General features: G+C 38.0%; 1 long non-coding RNA gene across 1 annotated transcript; it reads right to left on the minus strand.

Annotated features, from left to right (window-relative positions):
• Positions 1 to 571: 571 nt before the first annotated feature.
• Positions 572 to 12,230, minus strand: LOC142488730 (uncharacterized). Its single transcript, XR_012799620.1, has 3 exons — positions 12,143 to 12,230; positions 6,339 to 6,535; positions 572 to 731 (listed from the first exon to the last, which is right to left on the minus strand). It is a non-coding gene; the product is annotated as an uncharacterized LOC142488730 (long non-coding RNA).
• Positions 12,231 to 19,728: the final 7,498 nt, after the last annotated feature.

Here is a 19,728-nt window from a genome sequence, read left to right on the forward strand (position 1 = left end):
GCTGTTTAAGTGCGTCCAGTTCACCCTGGCTAAGATTTTTATTGATCTTAGATTTCTTAGAGCATAATGCTTCAAAGTCCTGCAGTACCAAACTATAGAAGGCCTCAATGAATCCTCCCTTAGACTGGTAGGGAAAGAATATGGATTTAGGTTTAAAAGGTGAGTGTATGATATTTAACTCTTCCTCTATTATGCTATCAATTGGAGTGGGATATATGGATAGCTCCAAAGGATCCATACATTCCTGTGAAGCGTTCAAAATCCCTTCTGATTCTCCTAACAGTGAAGTTAGATCCTTTAGATGGGCCAGATCCTGTACATTAATTTGATCAGTCTCCTTGTTATGTTTGATGTTAGTTTCCTGTATATTAAAGTGTCTTTTTAAAGTTAGTTTCCTAATAAAACTATTAAGGTCCATAAACAACTGGAAGGCATTAGGGCCTGTATTCGGAGCGAATGACAGTCCCCTCTCCAACAGAGATATATCATAGATAGATAATAATTTTGTGGATAAATTGAATATTGAACTATTACCCTCACTGGGGATCACTAGTCGTCTTCTGTTCTCCTTCTTCCTTTGTTGGACTCTCCCCGCTCTAACTCCTCTGCTCCTCTTTTTCCCAGACTCTGGGATTTGTTGGGAGCCTCGCGGTCCCATAACGGATACTGTTTTTCCTTGTCTCTTTCTCTCTCCTTCTCTCTGGACTTCTTTTCCTGTCTCGGTGCTTTGTCTAAAAAATGATGAGGAGATGTATTAGTTATTTTGACTTCTTTAGGTCTAGTGTCCTTTCCTATGTCAGAGTTTGGAGGGAGATGGGATTGTCCAATTGATGGTACATTGTTGGCCTCCTCTGCCGGCAGTGGCTCTACCTCAAGGGCCGAAAAGCGACTGCCGGGAGCTGAGGCCATCCTGGAACCTTCAGTGGTGTAGGGGGAATTGGTTCTATTCTCCCTAGGGGCATGATGCTGCCCCTCCCTGCCTCTAGGGGTATGGGAGTGGTAACCCCCCCCTCCACCACGTCTGGAACCTGAATGGAATCGCCCACCTCGCCTATTTTGGCTGTAATTACGTTTCCAAACCCTGACTTTGTCTGTCGCATAATCCTCTTTATCTCTACTCAATTTAAGATCCTTTCTTTCCGTCACTTCCTTCTCAAAAGTGAGAACTCTTTTCTCAGTGATTTCATTAAACTCTTTGAAATCCCTCGTATCTACAAATGGTTTCAAGACCTCTTGGATACTAACAATTTCTAATTCGAGTTCTTTCACTTTATTATCCCTAAATTGTATCAAGAGTCTCATTAAGGAGAAGGAACAATTGTCCATAGTCTCATTCCATTCCTTAGTGAATTCTATATTAGTCTCAAAAGTGGGAGCTTTTGTTATTCTAAGTCCCCTAGGAATTATCTTCCTATCTATATAGTCCTGAAGGGAATATGCGTCCCACCAGTGGCGCATCTCATCTTTCATGAGTTTTTCCAGTTTATAAAAATTCTCCTTTATATTAACATCATTGTCTACAATCATCTCATTTGTTACCTCTGGACATGAGACTAGACCACTACGTCTCATATTCCTCTCTTTTGCAGTTTGCATCATGGTTCTAACTAAAGTCCTAGGACCTGGCCTAGAGTAATAAAAATAAAATTAAAATAAACTATTTAAATTACTGTGCACTATAATATAATTATTTTAGGCTGCCACTAAACGGTTTGAGTCAAGGGACCACATATAAAAAACAAAAAAGTGTGGCGCCAAAAAATAAAAATATAATAGTGATATAATAAATTAATTATGACTATAGTTAATGAATAAAAAGTTGTGTAAAGTGAATGATGTATGAAAGGGTTAATATCTCAATTTCACTAATGTGACCTTAGTGCATATTGATACAACACAACCAATAAAAATGTACAAAACAGTGCATGAACGTGCTCAAAAAAGAGAAAAAAAAAAAAGACACAAAAATCAAAAAACTCCAACCTGTCCTTCCATAATTAGTCCATGATGATAGGATGTCTGATGTTGAAAGGGGTCTTTAGGCTGCTCTCACACAGGGTAAACCAACTCCACAGATATCTACAGACAAAAAAAGAGAGAGAGCGCACGCCCCATAGCATAATACTGCATAAAATTTATTAAAACAAGGAAGGGGATGGGAAATGGGGGGGGATAGGAATCGCACTCACAAGATGCAAATGGTTAAAAGGCAATTTGTGATTATATCACCACCATCCGGTTCTGGATACTGCAACACGTCTCCGTGGACTCCTTCAGGGCTGCCAGACACGATCACCAGGGACCAGATGTTAAAGGCTCCGTTCGCTGTCTGTATAGAGTCCAAAACTCCAGCTCACACTTCCAATGGCCGCCGATCGTATTCCCGCGCTTGGTGTAGGCTGCTGCGCGTGCGCGTCGTCGTCGTGATGACGTAATCGCGCTCTCAGTACCCTAACGCGTTTCGTCACCTGACCGGTAACTTTCTCAAAGGGCTGATGTAGAAAGTAATCAAGTCCTGCCCTTAAATAACCAGTCCGTTGCCAGGCAACCCGTGATCGGGTGATTAATACAACCTGTGGTGGTATTAAATGAAGCTAATACATAACATATATGCTAATTATATAGAGGACTAGTTTTCTAAGGGCTGATAGGGACTAATGCACTTCAGGAATGAGCATAAAATAATTACAAATGTGCAATTACAACACAATAATATACAATAATGAACAATAATATGGGAACAGAAAGGATGTCATGACATTATTTTTTAAAACACTAACAATAAAATTCAAACATTTTGACACCATATATATTCATCAATCATTGTACTGCAATGTATATTTCCAAACATTATTCTCAAACTATATTTGATGGTTCCCCATTAGGAAAATCCACAAGATAAATGTTTCACAAGATGTATTCAAAATTTATTTTTCACACTCTCCATAGGTGTGAATAACTATACCATACATTGCACTACATGATCAACATATAAAAGCAAGATAACATTAATTAAAACAATAAATTCAGATCTAACTGATCTACATCATAAACAGAACAAAATTACCCATATATTCCAATTCCATATCCATATATACATAGAGAAGGATTTAAGACCCATAGTCTATATAAGGCATGAATGTATATAGAGAAAAAAAAAAAAAATTGATGTATATTAAAAAGTGATATATTCCCTTTTGGGTTAATAGATTATATCTGTATATCCCTTACATATCTCTGTATACTAAAAATACAAACATATTATATTTGTTCCTTAGTATTCAATTTATTACACTTAGTGCCTCAAATACTATAGGATATAGAAATTGGATTAACTTATTTCCACAGAGACAGGGAAAGAATGACCTTTAATAGTCACAATTAAACCCCTGTAAAAATACAATAGGTTAATAGAGAGCTGAAGAGAGGGAGGACAAGGTTTGAATATTAATAATTGTGGACTAAATTTATGTATAGTGCATAGGAACTCCTACTATAAAGAATTTTCTATATAAACAAATATATATAAAATTTATATTTTAGTTGGGAAAACTAAATTAAAAATTAAAAATAGAAAATATAAATATGAAAATGAAATGAAGAATGGGGGAAAATAATTTTAAACGCCTCTTCAAATATTATAGGGAGTGAATAAAAAGATAAGAATGAATGGATGGGTATTGTGAAAAAATGAAGGATGATGAAGGGATGGGAAGGAGGGCTCAGGGGAGGGAAATATGGGAATGGGAAGGGAGGGAGGGAAAATGAACTATTGAGGAGTGTGGAAAAAAGAGGACCGCAGGTGGGAACCATACCTAGGTTCCTTTGAGGAGAGCGAGGAGAGTCCAAGAGGTCAGGAGATCAAACCAGTGTACTCGCATCCAGACACTCATTGAGTCCACCAGGGGTGAGAGTCCCCAACTGGTGGATCCAATAAGTCTCCTGTCTGCACAAGATCTTGTATCGATCGCCCCCCAGAGCACAGGGAGAGATGAACTCCAGGCCCATGATTGACATACATTTTGGGTCCTGGTTATGTATAATTTTATAGTGTCGGGAAATGCTGTTTGTATTTAGTCCCTTAATGACACTCCTCCTGTGCTCTAGGAAGCGAGTGCAGAGGGATCTGGTGGTGCGCCCCACATAACGTAGCCCGCAACCACACTGGATGCAGTACACTACGAATGAACTGAGACAATTTATGTGATTCCTGACCTGATAAATAGTATCTCTGTTGGAGGAGCTGAATTCGGACCGGGCTTTCAAGTGCCTACAGGTGATACACCTGCCTCGTTCACATTTATGATTTCCTAAGGGGCCTTTTGAAGTTGTTTTATCTGAGTTATTTGCTGTTTTTAATTTAGATGGAGCTAAAATACTCTTCATGCTTCTGGCCTTCCTGTAGACAATTGATGCATGATCCGAAAGAATGCCTTTTAAATGTGGATCACATCTGAGAACTCCCCAGTGATTCCTCATAATTTTTTGAATTGCTTTATGAGACTGATTGTAGGTAGTGATAAACCTTACACTAGATGTAGCAGTTTCGTCTCTAATCACTGGTGAGTTATAACTCAGACGTGAAGTGACCTGTCTATTTATAGATGTTTTTAACATAGTTGATCTATCCATGGAGCTGACTTTCTTAAAGGACTCATTAATTAGTTGGTTATCATAACCCTTCTGTTTAAATTTTAAACTAAGTTCTCCTGACTGCTGAACAAAATCAATATCTCTTGAACAGTTTCTCCTGATTCGGTGAAACTGTCCAAGAGGAATATTGTGTAGCCACTGTTTGTGATGGTTGCTGGACGCATGTACATAGTTGTTGACTGAGACTTCTTTAAAATGTGTAGCTGTAATAATATCTAAATTATCATCAAATGTGAGTAATAAATCCAAAAAAACTATAGAAGTGGCATCTATATTAAATGTGAATTTTAATCCTAAAGAGTTTTCATCAAATGATTTAAGAATATCCTGTAGTTCTGCCTCCTCTCCGTCCCATATAAAAATCATATCATCTATGAAACGGCCATAGTACACGAGGCCCGCTCCAAGTTGTAAATTTTGCCACACAAATCTCTCCTCCCAAAAACCCATGAAGAGATTTGCGTAGCTAGGAGCGAACCTCGTGCCCATAGCCGTTCCACAGATTTGTAGATGAAACATCTCTTCAAACAGAAAATAATTGTGATTTAAAATAAATTTAACACACTCCAAAATAAATAACTTGTGTTTTATAGGCATGCATAAGTCCTTGTCAAGCCAATAGGTTAGTGCTTCAATACCCCTGGCATGGTCAATACAGGTATACAAAGAGGCCACATCACATGTGGCCCATAAGTAGGTGGGCTTCCATTTAATGCCAGAGGTGGCCTCGATGACATGGAGCGTGTCCCTAATATGTGACCTCAGTTTGGTAACAAAAGGTTGAAGATGGTAATCCACATACTGGGACAGGCTCGACGTCATCGACTCCACCCCGGACACAATGGGCCTGCCAGGGGGGTTTGTCAAGGACTTGTGCACTTTAGGTAAATGATAAAAAATAGGTGTGCGTGGATGTGAATTAAATAAAAACTTAAACTCTGTTTTAGAAATAATGTCCATAGTGAGTGCTGAAAAAAGAAGCTCTTTAAGACTGTCCTGGTACCCTATGACTGGATCAGATTCAAGGGTGATATAGGAGGCCTGGTCACCCAGGAGTCTGCGAGCCTCCTGGAGGTAGGCAGAAGTATCCTGGATGACCACTCCTCCCCCCTTGTCTGCCTGCCTAATGACAATAGAGGGATCATCCTTAAGCTGTTTAAGTGCGTCCAGTTCACCCTGGCTAAGATTTTTATTGATCTTAGATTTCTTAGAGCATAATGCTTCAAAGTCCTGCAGTACCAAACTATAGAAGGCCTCAATGAATCCTCCCTTAGACTGGTAGGGAAAGAATATGGATTTAGGTTTAAAAGGTGAGTGTATGATATTTAACTCTTCCTCTATTATGCTATCAATTGGAGTGGGATATATGGATAGCTCCAAAGGATCCATACATTCCTGTGAAGCGTTCAAAATCCCTTCTGATTCTCCTAACAGTGAAGTTAGATCCTTTAGATGGGCCAGATCCTGTACATTAATTTGATCAGTCTCCTTGTTATGTTTGATGTTAGTTTCCTGTATATTAAAGTGTCTTTTTAAAGTTAGTTTCCTAATAAAACTATTAAGGTCCATAAACAACTGGAAGGCATTAGGGCCTGTATTCGGAGCGAATGACAGTCCCCTCTCCAACAGAGATATATCATAGATAGATAATAATTTTGTGGATAAATTGAATATTGAACTATTACCCTCACTGGGGATCACTAGTCGTCTTCTGTTCTCCTTCTTCCTTTGTTGGACTCTCCCCGCTCTAACTCCTCTGCTCCTCTTTTTCCCAGACTCTGGGATTTGTTGGGAGCCTCGCGGTCCCATAACGGATACTGTTTTTCCTTGTCTCTTTCTCTCTCCTTCTCTCTGGACTTCTTTTCCTGTCTCGGTGCTTTGTCTAAAAAATGATGAGGAGATGTATTAGTTATTTTGACTTCTTTAGGTCTAGTGTCCTTTCCTATGTCAGAGTTTGGAGGGAGATGGGATTGTCCAATTGATGGTACATTGTTGGCCTCCTCTGCCGGCAGTGGCTCTACCTCAAGGGCCGAAAAGCGACTGCCGGGAGCTGAGGCCATCCTGGAACCTTCAGTGGTGTAGGGGGAATTGGTTCTATTCTCCCTAGGGGCATGATGCTGCCCCTCCCTGCCTCTAGGGGTATGGGAGTGGTAACCCCCCCCTCCACCACGTCTGGAACCTGAATGGAATCGCCCACCTCGCCTATTTTGGCTGTAATTACGTTTCCAAACCCTGACTTTGTCTGTCGCATAATCCTCTTTATCTCTACTCAATTTAAGATCCTTTCTTTCCGTCACTTCCTTCTCAAAAGTGAGAACTCTTTTCTCAGTGATTTCATTAAACTCTTTGAAATCCCTCGTATCTACAAATGGTTTCAAGACCTCTTGGATACTAACAATTTCTAATTCGAGTTCTTTCACTTTATTATCCCTAAATTGTATCAAGAGTCTCATTAAGGAGAAGGAACAATTGTCCATAGTCTCATTCCATTCCTTAGTGAATTCTATATTAGTCTCAAAAGTGGGAGCTTTTGTTATTCTAAGTCCCCTAGGAATTATCTTCCTATCTATATAGTCCTGAAGGGAATATGCGTCCCACCAGTGGCGCATCTCATCTTTCATGAGTTTTTCCAGTTTATAAAAATTCTCCTTTATATTAACATCATTGTCTACAATCATCTCATTTGTTACCTCTGGACATGAGACTAGACCACTACGTCTCATATTCCTCTCTTTTGCAGTTTGCATCATGGTTCTAACTAAAGTCCTAGGACCTGGCCTAGAGTAATAAAAATAAAATTAAAATAAACTATTTAAATTACTGTGCACTATAATATAATTATTTTAGGCTGCCACTAAACGGTTTGAGTCAAGGGACCACATATAAAAAACAAAAAAGTGTGGCGCCAAAAAATAAAAATATAATAGTGATATAATAAATTAATTATGACTATAGTTAATGAATAAAAAGTTGTGTAAAGTGAATGATGTATGAAAGGGTTAATATCTCAATTTCACTAATGTGACCTTAGTGCATATTGATACAACACAACCAATAAAAATGTACAAAACAGTGCATGAACGTGCTCAAAAAAGAGAAAAAAAAAAAAGACACAAAAATCAAAAAACTCCAACCTGTCCTTCCATAATTAGTCCATGATGATAGGATGTCTGATGTTGAAAGGGGTCTTTAGGCTGCTCTCACACAGGGTAAACCAACTCCACAGATATCTACAGACAAAAAAAGAGAGAGAGCGCACGCCCCATAGCATAATACTGCATAAAATTTATTAAAACAAGGAAGGGGATGGGAAATGGGGGGGGATAGGAATCGCACTCACAAGATGCAAATGGTTAAAAGGCAATTTGTGATTATATCACCACCATCCGGTTCTGGATACTGCAACACGTCTCCGTGGACTCCTTCAGGGCTGCCAGACACGATCACCAGGGACCAGATGTTAAAGGCTCCGTTCGCTGTCTGTATAGAGTCCAAAACTCCAGCTCACACTTCCAATGGCCGCCGATCGTATTCCCGCGCTTGGTGTAGGCTGCTGCGCGTGCGCGTCGTCGTCGTGATGACGTAATCGCGCTCTCAGTACCCTAACGCGTTTCGTCACCTGACCGGTAACTTTCTCAAAGGGCTGATGTAGAAAGTAATCAAGTCCTGCCCTTAAATAACCAGTCCGTTGCCAGGCAACCCGTGATCGGGTGATTAATACAACCTGTGGTGGTATTAAATGAAGCTAATACATAACATATATGCTAATTATATAGAGGACTAGTTTTCTAAGGGCTGATAGGGACTAATGCACTTCAGGAATGAGCATAAAATAATTACAAATGTGCAATTACAACACAATAATATACAATAATGAACAATAATATGGGAACAGAAAGGATGTCATGACATTATTTTTTAAAACACTAACAATAAAATTCAAACATTTTGACACCATATATATTCATCAATCATTGTACTGCAATGTATATTTCCAAACATTATTCTCAAACTATATTTGATGGTTCCCCATTAGGAAAATCCACAAGATAAATGTTTCACAAGATGTATTCAAAATTTATTTTTCACACTCTCCATAGGTGTGAATAACTATACCATACATTGCACTACATGATCAACATATAAAAGCAAGATAACATTAATTAAAACAATAAATTCAGATCTAACTGATCTACATCATAAACAGAACAAAATTACCCATATATTCCAATTCCATATCCATATATACATAGAGAAGGATTTAAGACCCATAGTCTATATAAGGCATGAATGTATATAGAGAAAAAAAAAAAAAATTGATGTATATTAAAAAGTGATATATTCCCTTTTGGGTTAATAGATTATATCTGTATATCCCTTACATATCTCTGTATACTAAAAATACAAACATATTATATTTGTTCCTTAGTATTCAATTTATTACACTTAGTGCCTCAAATACTATAGGATATAGAAATTGGATTAACTTATTTCCACAGAGACAGGGAAAGAATGACCTTTAATAGTCACAATTAAACCCCTGTAAAAATACAATAGGTTAATAGAGAGCTGAAGAGAGGGAGGACAAGGTTTGAATATTAATAATTGTGGACTAAATTTATGTATAGTGCATAGGAACTCCTACTATAAAGAATTTTCTATATAAACAAATATATATAAAATTTATATTTTAGTTGGGAAAACTAAATTAAAAATTAAAAATAGAAAATATAAATATGAAAATGAAATGAAGAATGGGGGAAAATAATTTTAAACGCCTCTTCAAATATTATAGGGAGTGAATAAAAAGATAAGAATGAATGGATGGGTATTGTGAAAAAATGAAGGATGATGAAGGGATGGGAAGGAGGGCTCAGGGGAGGGAAATATGGGAATGGGAAGGGAGGGAGGGAAAATGAACTATTGAGGAGTGTGGAAAAAAGAGGACCGCAGGTGGGAACCATACCTAGGTTCCTTTGAGGAGAGCGAGGAGAGTCCAAGAGGTCAGGAGATCAAACCAGTGTACTCGCATCCAGACACTCATTGAGTCCACCAGGGGTGAGAGTCCCCAACTGGTGGATCCAATAAGTCTCCTGTCTGCACAAGATCTTGTATCGATCGCCCCCCAGAGCACAGGGAGAGATGAACTCCAGGCCCATGATTGACATACATTTTGGGTCCTGGTTATGTATAATTTTATAGTGTCGGGAAATGCTGTTTGTATTTAGTCCCTTAATGACACTCCTCCTGTGCTCTAGGAAGCGAGTGCAGAGGGATCTGGTGGTGCGCCCCACATAACGTAGCCCGCAACCACACTGGATGCAGTACACTACGAATGAACTGAGACAATTTATGTGATTCCTGACCTGATAAATAGTATCTCTGTTGGAGGAGCTGAATTCGGACCGGGCTTTCAAGTGCCTACAGGTGATACACCTGCCTCGTTCACATTTATGATTTCCTAAGGGGCCTTTTGAAGTTGTTTTATCTGAGTTATTTGCTGTTTTTAATTTAGATGGAGCTAAAATACTCTTCATGCTTCTGGCCTTCCTGTAGACAATTGATGCATGATCCGAAAGAATGCCTTTTAAATGTGGATCACATCTGAGAACTCCCCAGTGATTCCTCATAATTTTTTGAATTGCTTTATGAGACTGATTGTAGGTAGTGATAAACCTTACACTAGATGTAGCAGTTTCGTCTCTAATCACTGGTGAGTTATAACTCAGACGTGAAGTGACCTGTCTATTTATAGATGTTTTTAACATAGTTGATCTATCCATGGAGCTGACTTTCTTAAAGGACTCATTAATTAGTTGGTTATCATAACCCTTCTGTTTAAATTTTAAACTAAGTTCTCCTGACTGCTGAACAAAATCAATATCTCTTGAACAGTTTCTCCTGATTCGGTGAAACTGTCCAAGAGGAATATTGTGTAGCCACTGTTTGTGATGGTTGCTGGACGCATGTACATAGTTGTTGACTGAGACTTCTTTAAAATGTGTAGCTGTAATAATATCTAAATTATCATCAAATGTGAGTAATAAATCCAAAAAAACTATAGAAGTGGCATCTATATTAAATGTGAATTTTAATCCTAAAGAGTTTTCATCAAATGATTTAAGAATATCCTGTAGTTCTGCCTCCTCTCCGTCCCATATAAAAATCATATCATCTATGAAACGGCCATAGTACACGAGGCCCGCTCCAAGTTGTAAATTTTGCCACACAAATCTCTCCTCCCAAAAACCCATGAAGAGATTTGCGTAGCTAGGAGCGAACCTCGTGCCCATAGCCGTTCCACAGATTTGTAGATGAAACATCTCTTCAAACAGAAAATAATTGTGATTTAAAATAAATTTAACACACTCCAAAATAAATAACTTGTGTTTTATAGGCATGCATAAGTCCTTGTCAAGCCAATAGGTTAGTGCTTCAATACCCCTGGCATGGTCAATACAGGTATACAAAGAGGCCACATCACATGTGGCCCATAAGTAGGTGGGCTTCCATTTAATGCCAGAGGTGGCCTCGATGACATGGAGCGTGTCCCTAATATGTGACCTCAGTTTGGTAACAAAAGGTTGAAGATGGTAATCCACATACTGGGACAGGCTCGACGTCATCGACTCCACCCCGGACACAATGGGCCTGCCAGGGGGGTTTGTCAAGGACTTGTGCACTTTAGGTAAATGATAAAAAATAGGTGTGCGTGGATGTGAATTAAATAAAAACTTAAACTCTGTTTTAGAAATAATGTCCATAGTGAGTGCTGAAAAAAGAAGCTCTTTAAGACTGTCCTGGTACCCTATGACTGGATCAGATTCAAGGGTGATATAGGAGGCCTGGTCACCCAGGAGTCTGCGAGCCTCCTGGAGGTAGGCAGAAGTATCCTGGATGACCACTCCTCCCCCCTTGTCTGCCTGCCTAATGACAATAGAGGGATCATCCTTAAGCTGTTTAAGTGCGTCCAGTTCACCCTGGCTAAGATTTTTATTGATCTTAGATTTCTTAGAGCATAATGCTTCAAAGTCCTGCAGTACCAAACTATAGAAGGCCTCAATGAATCCTCCCTTAGACTGGTAGGGAAAGAATATGGATTTAGGTTTAAAAGGTGAGTGTATGATATTTAACTCTTCCTCTATTATGCTATCAATTGGAGTGGGATATATGGATAGCTCCAAAGGATCCATACATTCCTGTGAAGCGTTCAAAATCCCTTCTGATTCTCCTAACAGTGAAGTTAGATCCTTTAGATGGGCCAGATCCTGTACATTAATTTGATCAGTCTCCTTGTTATGTTTGATGTTAGTTTCCTGTATATTAAAGTGTCTTTTTAAAGTTAGTTTCCTAATAAAACTATTAAGGTCCATAAACAACTGGAAGGCATTAGGGCCTGTATTCGGAGCGAATGACAGTCCCCTCTCCAACAGAGATATATCATAGATAGATAATAATTTTGTGGATAAATTGAATATTGAACTATTACCCTCACTGGGGATCACTAGTCGTCTTCTGTTCTCCTTCTTCCTTTGTTGGACTCTCCCCGCTCTAACTCCTCTGCTCCTCTTTTTCCCAGACTCTGGGATTTGTTGGGAGCCTCGTGGTCCCATAACGGATACTGTTTTTCCTTGTCTCTTTCTCTCTCCTTCTCTCTGGACTTCTTTTCCTGTCTCGGTGCTTTGTCTAAAAAATGATGAGGAGATGTATTAGTTATTTTGACTTCTTTAGGTCTAGTGTCCTTTCCTATGTCAGAGTTTGGAGGGAGATGGGATTGTCCAATTGATGGTACATTGTTGGCCTCCTCTGCCGGCAGTGGCTCTACCTCAAGGGCCGAAAAGCGACTGCCGGGAGCTGAGGCCATCCTGGAACCTTCAGTGGTGTAGGGGGAATTGGTTCTATTCTCCCTAGGGGCATGATGCTGCCCCTCCCTGCCTCTAGGGGTATGGGAGTGGTAACCCCCCCCTCCACCACGTCTGGAACCTGAATGGAATCGCCCACCTCGCCTATTTTGGCTGTAATTACGTTTCCAAACCCTGACTTTGTCTGTCGCATAATCCTCTTTATCTCTACTCAATTTAAGATCCTTTCTTTCCGTCACTTCCTTCTCAAAAGTGAGAACTCTTTTCTCAGTGATTTCATTAAACTCTTTGAAATCCCTCGTATCTACAAATGGTTTCAAGACCTCTTGGATACTAACAATTTCTAATTCGAGTTCTTTCACTTTATTATCCCTAAATTGTATCAAGAGTCTCATTAAGGAGAAGGAACAATTGTCCATAGTCTCATTCCATTCCTTAGTGAATTCTATATTAGTCTCAAAAGTGGGAGCTTTTGTTATTCTAAGTCCCCTAGGAATTATCTTCCTATCTATATAGTCCTGAAGGGAATATGCGTCCCACCAGTGGCGCATCTCATCTTTCATGAGTTTTTCCAGTTTATAAAAATTCTCCTTTATATTAACATCATTGTCTACAATCATCTCATTTGTTACCTCTGGACATGAGACTAGACCACTACGTCTCATATTCCTCTCTTTTGCAGTTTGCATCATGGTTCTAACTAAAGTCCTAGGACCTGGCCTAGAGTAATAAAAATAAAATTAAAATAAACTATTTAAATTACTGTGCACTATAATATAATTATTTTAGGCTGCCACTAAACGGTTTGAGTCAAGGGACCACATATAAAAAACAAAAAAGTGTGGCGCCAAAAAATAAAAATATAATAGTGATATAATAAATTAATTATGACTATAGTTAATGAATAAAAAGTTGTGTAAAGTGAATGATGTATGAAAGGGTTAATATCTCAATTTCACTAATGTGACCTTAGTGCTCTGGGGGGCGATCGATACAAGATCTTGTGCAGACAGGAGACTTATTGGATCCACCAGTTGGGGACTCTCACCCCTGGTGGACTCAATGAGTGTCTGGATGCGAGTACACTGGTTTGATCTCCTGAACTCTTGGACTCTCCTCGCTCTCCTCAAAGGAACCTAGGTATGGTTCCCACCTGCGGTCCTCTTTTTTCCACACTCCTCAATAGTTCATTTTCCCTCCCTCCCTTCCCATTCCCATATTTCCCTCCCCTGAGCCCTCCTTCCCATCCCTTCATCATCCTTCATTTTTTCACAATACCCATCCATTCATTCTTATCTTTTTATTCACTCCCTATAATATTTGAAGAGGCGTTTAAAATTATTTTCCCCCATTCTTCATTTCATTTTCATATTTATATTTTCTATTTTTAATTTTTAATTTAGTTTTCCCAACTAAAATATAAATTTTATATATATTTGTTTATATAGAAAATTCTTTATAGTAGGAGTTCCTATGCACTATACATAAATTTAGTCCACAATTATTAATATTCAAACCTTGTCCTCCCTCTCTTCAGCTCTCTATTAACCTATTGTATTTTTACAGGGGTTTAATTGTGACTATTAAAGGTCATTCTTTCCCTGTCTCTGTGGAAATAAGTTAATCCAATTTCTATATCCTATAGTATTTGAGGCACTAAGTGTAATAAATTGAATACTAAGGAACAAATATAATATGTTTGTATTTTTAGTATACAGAGATATGTAAGGGATATACAGATATAATCTATTAACCCAAAAGGGAATATATCACTTTTTAATATACATCAATTTTTTTTTTTTCTCTATATACATTCATGCCTTATATAGACTATGGGTCTTAAATCCTTCTCTATGTATATATGGATATGGAATTGGAATATATGGGTAATTTTGTTCTGTTTATGATGTAGATCAGTTAGATCTGAATTTATTGTTTTAATTAATGTTATCTTGCTTTTATATGTTGATCATGTAGTGCAATGTATGGTATAGTTATTCACACCTATGGAGAGTGTGAAAAATAAATTTTGAATACATCTTGTGAAACATTTATCTTGTGGATTTTCCTAATGGGGAACCATCAAATATAGTTTGAGAATAATGTTTGGAAATATACATTGCAGTACAATGATTGATGAATATATATGGTGTCAAAATGTTTGAATTTTATTGTTAGTGTTTTAAAAAATAATGTCATGACATCCTTTCTGTTCCCATATTATTGTTCATTATTGTATATTATTGTGTTGTAATTGCACATTTGTAATTATTTTATGCTCATTCCTGAAGTGCATTAGTCCCTATCAGCCCTTAGAAAACTAGTCCTCTATATAATTAGCATATATGTTATGTATTAGCTTCATTTAATACCACCACAGGTTGTATTAATCACCCGATCACGGGTTGCCTGGCAACGGACTGGTTATTTAAGGGCAGGACTTGATTACTTTCTACATCAGCCCTTTGAGAAAGTTACCGGTCAGGTGACGAAACGCGTTAGGGTACTGAGAGCGCGATTACGTCATCACGACGACGCCGCGCACGCGCAGCAGCCTACACCAAGCGCGGGAATACGATCGGCGGCCATTGGAAGTGTGAGCTGGAGTTTTGGACTCTATACAGACAGCGAACGGAGCCTTTAACATCTGGTCCCTGGTGATCGTGTCTGGCAGCCCTGAAGGAGTCCACGGAGACGTGTTGCAGTATCCAGAACCGGATGGTGGTGATATAATCACAAATTGCCTTTTAACCATTTGCATCTTGTGAGTGCGATTCCTATCCCCCCCCATTTCCCATCCCCTTCCTTGTTTTAATAAATTTTATGCAGTATTATGCTATGGGGCGTGCGCTCTCTCTCTTTTTTTGTCTATATATATATATATATATATATATATATACATATATATAAACATATATATATATAAACATAGTAGATGAGGTTGAAAAACAAAGACATACATCCATCAAGTTCCACCTATGCTAAATTTAGATGACAGATATTTTATCCTGTATTTGTACCTACAGTATATTAATCCAGAGGAAGCAAACAGAAACCCTCATCTAATGATGCATCATAAGGGGAAAATCTAATTCCTTCCTAACTAATTAGTGGCAATCATATTTCTCACCGGATCATCATCATCATAATTTCCATGTTTTACTTATTTGGTATATCCCTGTATACCTTTCCTTTCTTTAAAGTTGTCCAACCTTTTTTTGAAGATATCTATTATATCTGCCATCACAGTACAATGAATTCCACATTTTAACTGCCCTTACTATAAAGAACCCTTTCCTTTGTTGCTGGTGAAATCTCCTTTCCTCCAACCTTAACGTATGACCCTGTATCGTTTGTACTGCTCTTGGAATGAATAGTTATTTTAAAAGCTCATTGTATTGTCTCCGAATATATTTGTATATAGTTATCATTAGACGCCTATTTTCTAATGTAAACAAATCTAAATTAACTAGCCTCTCCTCATAAATCTAATTTTCCGTCCCCTTTATTAATGTACTGGCTCTTCTCTGCACCTTTTCTAGTTCCATAATGTCTTTTTTATGGACTAGTGCCCAAAACTGTTCTCCACATTCAAAGTGTAGTCTTACTAATGCTTTACAGAGGGCTTAATTATGTTTACTTCCCTTCCATCCATTCCCTGTTTAATGCAAGATCAGATCCAATTTGCCTTTGCAGCTACTGCCTGACATTGAGCACTATTGCTAAGCCTGCTGTCTACAAGCACACCTAAATCCTTTTCCATCAAGGATTCACCTAATTTTTTACCATTTCATTTGTAAGTCGCCTTTTCTATCTTTATTAAACCTCATCTACTATTTACCTGCCCAAGTTTTCAGTCTATCCAAGTCCTTCTAGAAAGAAATTACATCCTTCTCTGATTTTACCACCTTACACAATTTAGTGTCATCAGCAAAGATAGGGCCTTTGCTCTCTATGCCAACCTCAAGGTCATTAATAAACAAGTAAAAAAGCAGGGGACCCACTATCTATCCATGAAGTACTTCACTCACAACTTCAGCCGAACCTGAGAAGGTTCCATTTATGACAACTCTCTGTTGTCTATCCCTCAACCAGTTTTCAAACCAGGTGAAAATATTTTTACCAAGTCCAATTTCCTTTATTTTGTACACTAACCTCTTGTGTGGCAACGTATTAAAAGCCTTTGAAAAATAAAAATAGACCACATCAACTGTTTTACCCTGGTCTAAATTCCTACTTATCTCCTCAAAGTACAGTAACTAATAAGGTTAGTTTGGCATGACCGTCATAAATCCATGCTGACTATTACCAATCATTTTGTTATCCGTTAGGCATTCCTCAATATTATCCTGTTTTAAACTTTCAAGTAGCTTCCCTACTATTGATTTCGGGCTCACACGTGTGTAATTCCCTGGATACAATAGTTCTTCCTTTTTAAATATAGGTACCACATCTGGTTTACGCCAATCTTGTGATATTGAGCCTGTGGAAATGGAGTACTTGAATAATATATGTAATGATTTGACTATTGTTGAATTTAGCTCCTTAAGAAGTCTTGGGGGCATGCCATTGGGGCAAGGTGCTTTATTACTTTAATTTAATCAAGCCGAATATGCACTTTTCCCTCCGTTAACCAATTCTTCGTTAATATAGTGGTTGTGGCTTCCTCCTTCCTCTTGTGGCACTATTTTTGCAATTGATATCTCCAATAATTTGCCTGCTCCTCTCACACTGAAAGGGTCCTCTATGTTCTTTTCTAATCTTTTTGTTATTAAGGTACTTAAAAAAAAACTTTTTAGGGTTGATCTTACTTTCTGTTGCACTCCTTTTTTCATTTAAAATTTTTGCTAATTTGATTGCCCTTTTGCAACTTTTGTTACATTCCTTATAATTCTGATATGATGCGTCCACATTGGTTTAGACTTGTTTATTTTATATTTATTACCCACTGATATGTGTGCGTTTCTAACAATGTTTTGAAGACTGCCCATTTATCGTAGACATTTTCCCTGCAAAAACGTAATCCAAATGTATTCCTTGTAGAGTATTCCTCAGTTTATTATAATCTGCCTTTCTAAAATGTAAAGTCATTGTTGAACTTATGAATATGGTTTTTGATTATTTATTTAAAATGAGACCATGTTATCATCACCGTTTCTCAAATGTTCCAGGACTTCAATATTTGTTATAACTTCTACATTGTTTGCCATGATCAAATCCAGTATTGCCCCTCTCCTGGTTGGTTCGTCAATAATTTGGGTCATGCAATTGTCTTTTAGCCCCCCAAAAAACCTGTTTCCTTTAGTTGTAATGCTAATTTCATTGCTCCAGTCTATGTCTGGATAACTACAATCACCCATTATGCAAACATGACCTAGTTTTGATGCTTTCTCCATTTGGAAAAGTATTTCAGCTTACTCAAACTCACAGGTATTTGGTGGTTTACAGCATATCCCTACAAATATTTTCATTATACTTTTACCTCCACTGCTAATTTCTATCCACAAGGTCTCTACAATAAGCATTCCCTTCATAAACATCTTCCCTTATAATAGGGTTTAATTCCAGTTTAACATACTGTATAAACATACTCCACCCCCTCTTCTATTTTCCCGATCCCTCCGAAAAAGAGAATAACCCTGTAAATCCCACGATGTTTCAGTAATGCCTACGATAGCTTGTAGCTATTGATTCAAGCTCACCCATTTTATCTCTTAGGCTTCTTGCATTAGCAAGCATACATTTAATGGTTTTTTTCCCGTCTGTGCTATTGTTATCTTATCTGCTCCTGCCTTTCTACTCCAATTGGATTTAGTCTTTGGAAGTTTTTTTTAGTATTATCTGTATTTAATATGGGTGTCTCCTTGCTTGCCAAATTCCCACTTCCCTCCATGACCCCTAGCTATACTGTTCCTATTAAATGGATTTTCTCTACTGAATCATGTATATATTCATTACAGTATGTAGCTTTATTCTAATTACATATGATTGTGAAATCCTCCAGTACTTGTTTCTGTTTTCCAATAATTTTATAGTCTATTAAAATTATTACTCTTGCACTTTTTCTATTAATTGCTCAATAATTCAGAGCTGATTGCTTTGGAATCAACACAGGACTAATGTTCTTGCTTGTTATGAGCCGTTAACAACATATGTATTATATACTCCATGGTTCAATACATATTGATTTATATATATTATTCCCACAATACATTGCAAGGTGGACTATACCCCATGTTTTTTTTTTTGCTGAATTGACCTGCCTGTCAAAGGTAGAGATCAAAAATTATCCATATATGGAGCAAAATTGACACAAGTTGCATCATTGTCACCTTGTGTCTCTTTGCTTTGATGCATCCTTGCTCCAGATTGAGAAGAAGCAATAGGAGGAGTTATGGAGGAGTTTGAGATGTATCAAACTTTACATTTCGGTGCGTCACTTTTCTATCTTGTATTTGTGTCAAATTTGCCAAGGCGGAGGTGGCGTAAACTTTCCTGGCTACCAATTTGAGTCAAATATAGGGGGGAAAAATGATTTATTTATAAAAATGTTTTACCAGGAAGTAATACATCGAGAGTTACCTCTCATTTTCAAGTATGTCCTGGACATAGAGTTAAGATGACAAATAATACATGGTTACAAATACATAGTTACATACTGTAAGTGAACAGGGTATACATTATATACAAGACATTTCATTCACAGTTAAAGATAATATATATTATAGGCGTACTGTATGTAACAGTTACAGACCAGATTAAAATGTGAGACAACTTTAGTTTTGAAAGAACTTAGACTGGTGGTGGCTGTGAGAGTCTCCGGTAGATTGTTCCAGTTTTGGGGTGCACGGTAAGAGGAGAAGCGGCAGGATACTTTGCTGAACCTTGGGACAATGAACAGTCTTTTGGTGTCCAATCTCAGATTATAAGTGCTGCATGTGGTAGGGGTGAGGAGCTTGTTCAGATAGATGGGTAGATTGCCCAGAAAGTATTTGAAGGCGAGACAGGACAGATGAACTTTGTGCCTAGACTCAAGTGATGACCACTCTAGTTCTTTGAGCATTTTGCAGTGATGTGTGTTGTAGTTGCATTGGAGAACGAAACGGCATATTGAATTGTAGAGGGTATAAAGTTTGCTAAGGTGGGTTTGGGGTGCCGAGCCGTATACTAAGTCCTCAAAGTCGATAAATGGCATTAGCATCTGCTGAGCGAT

The sequence above is a fragment of the Ascaphus truei genome, chromosome 2 (assembly GCF_040206685.1).
Source record: "Ascaphus truei isolate aAscTru1 chromosome 2, aAscTru1.hap1, whole genome shotgun sequence".
Classification (NCBI taxonomy): Eukaryota; Metazoa; Chordata; class Amphibia; order Anura; family Ascaphidae; genus Ascaphus; species Ascaphus truei.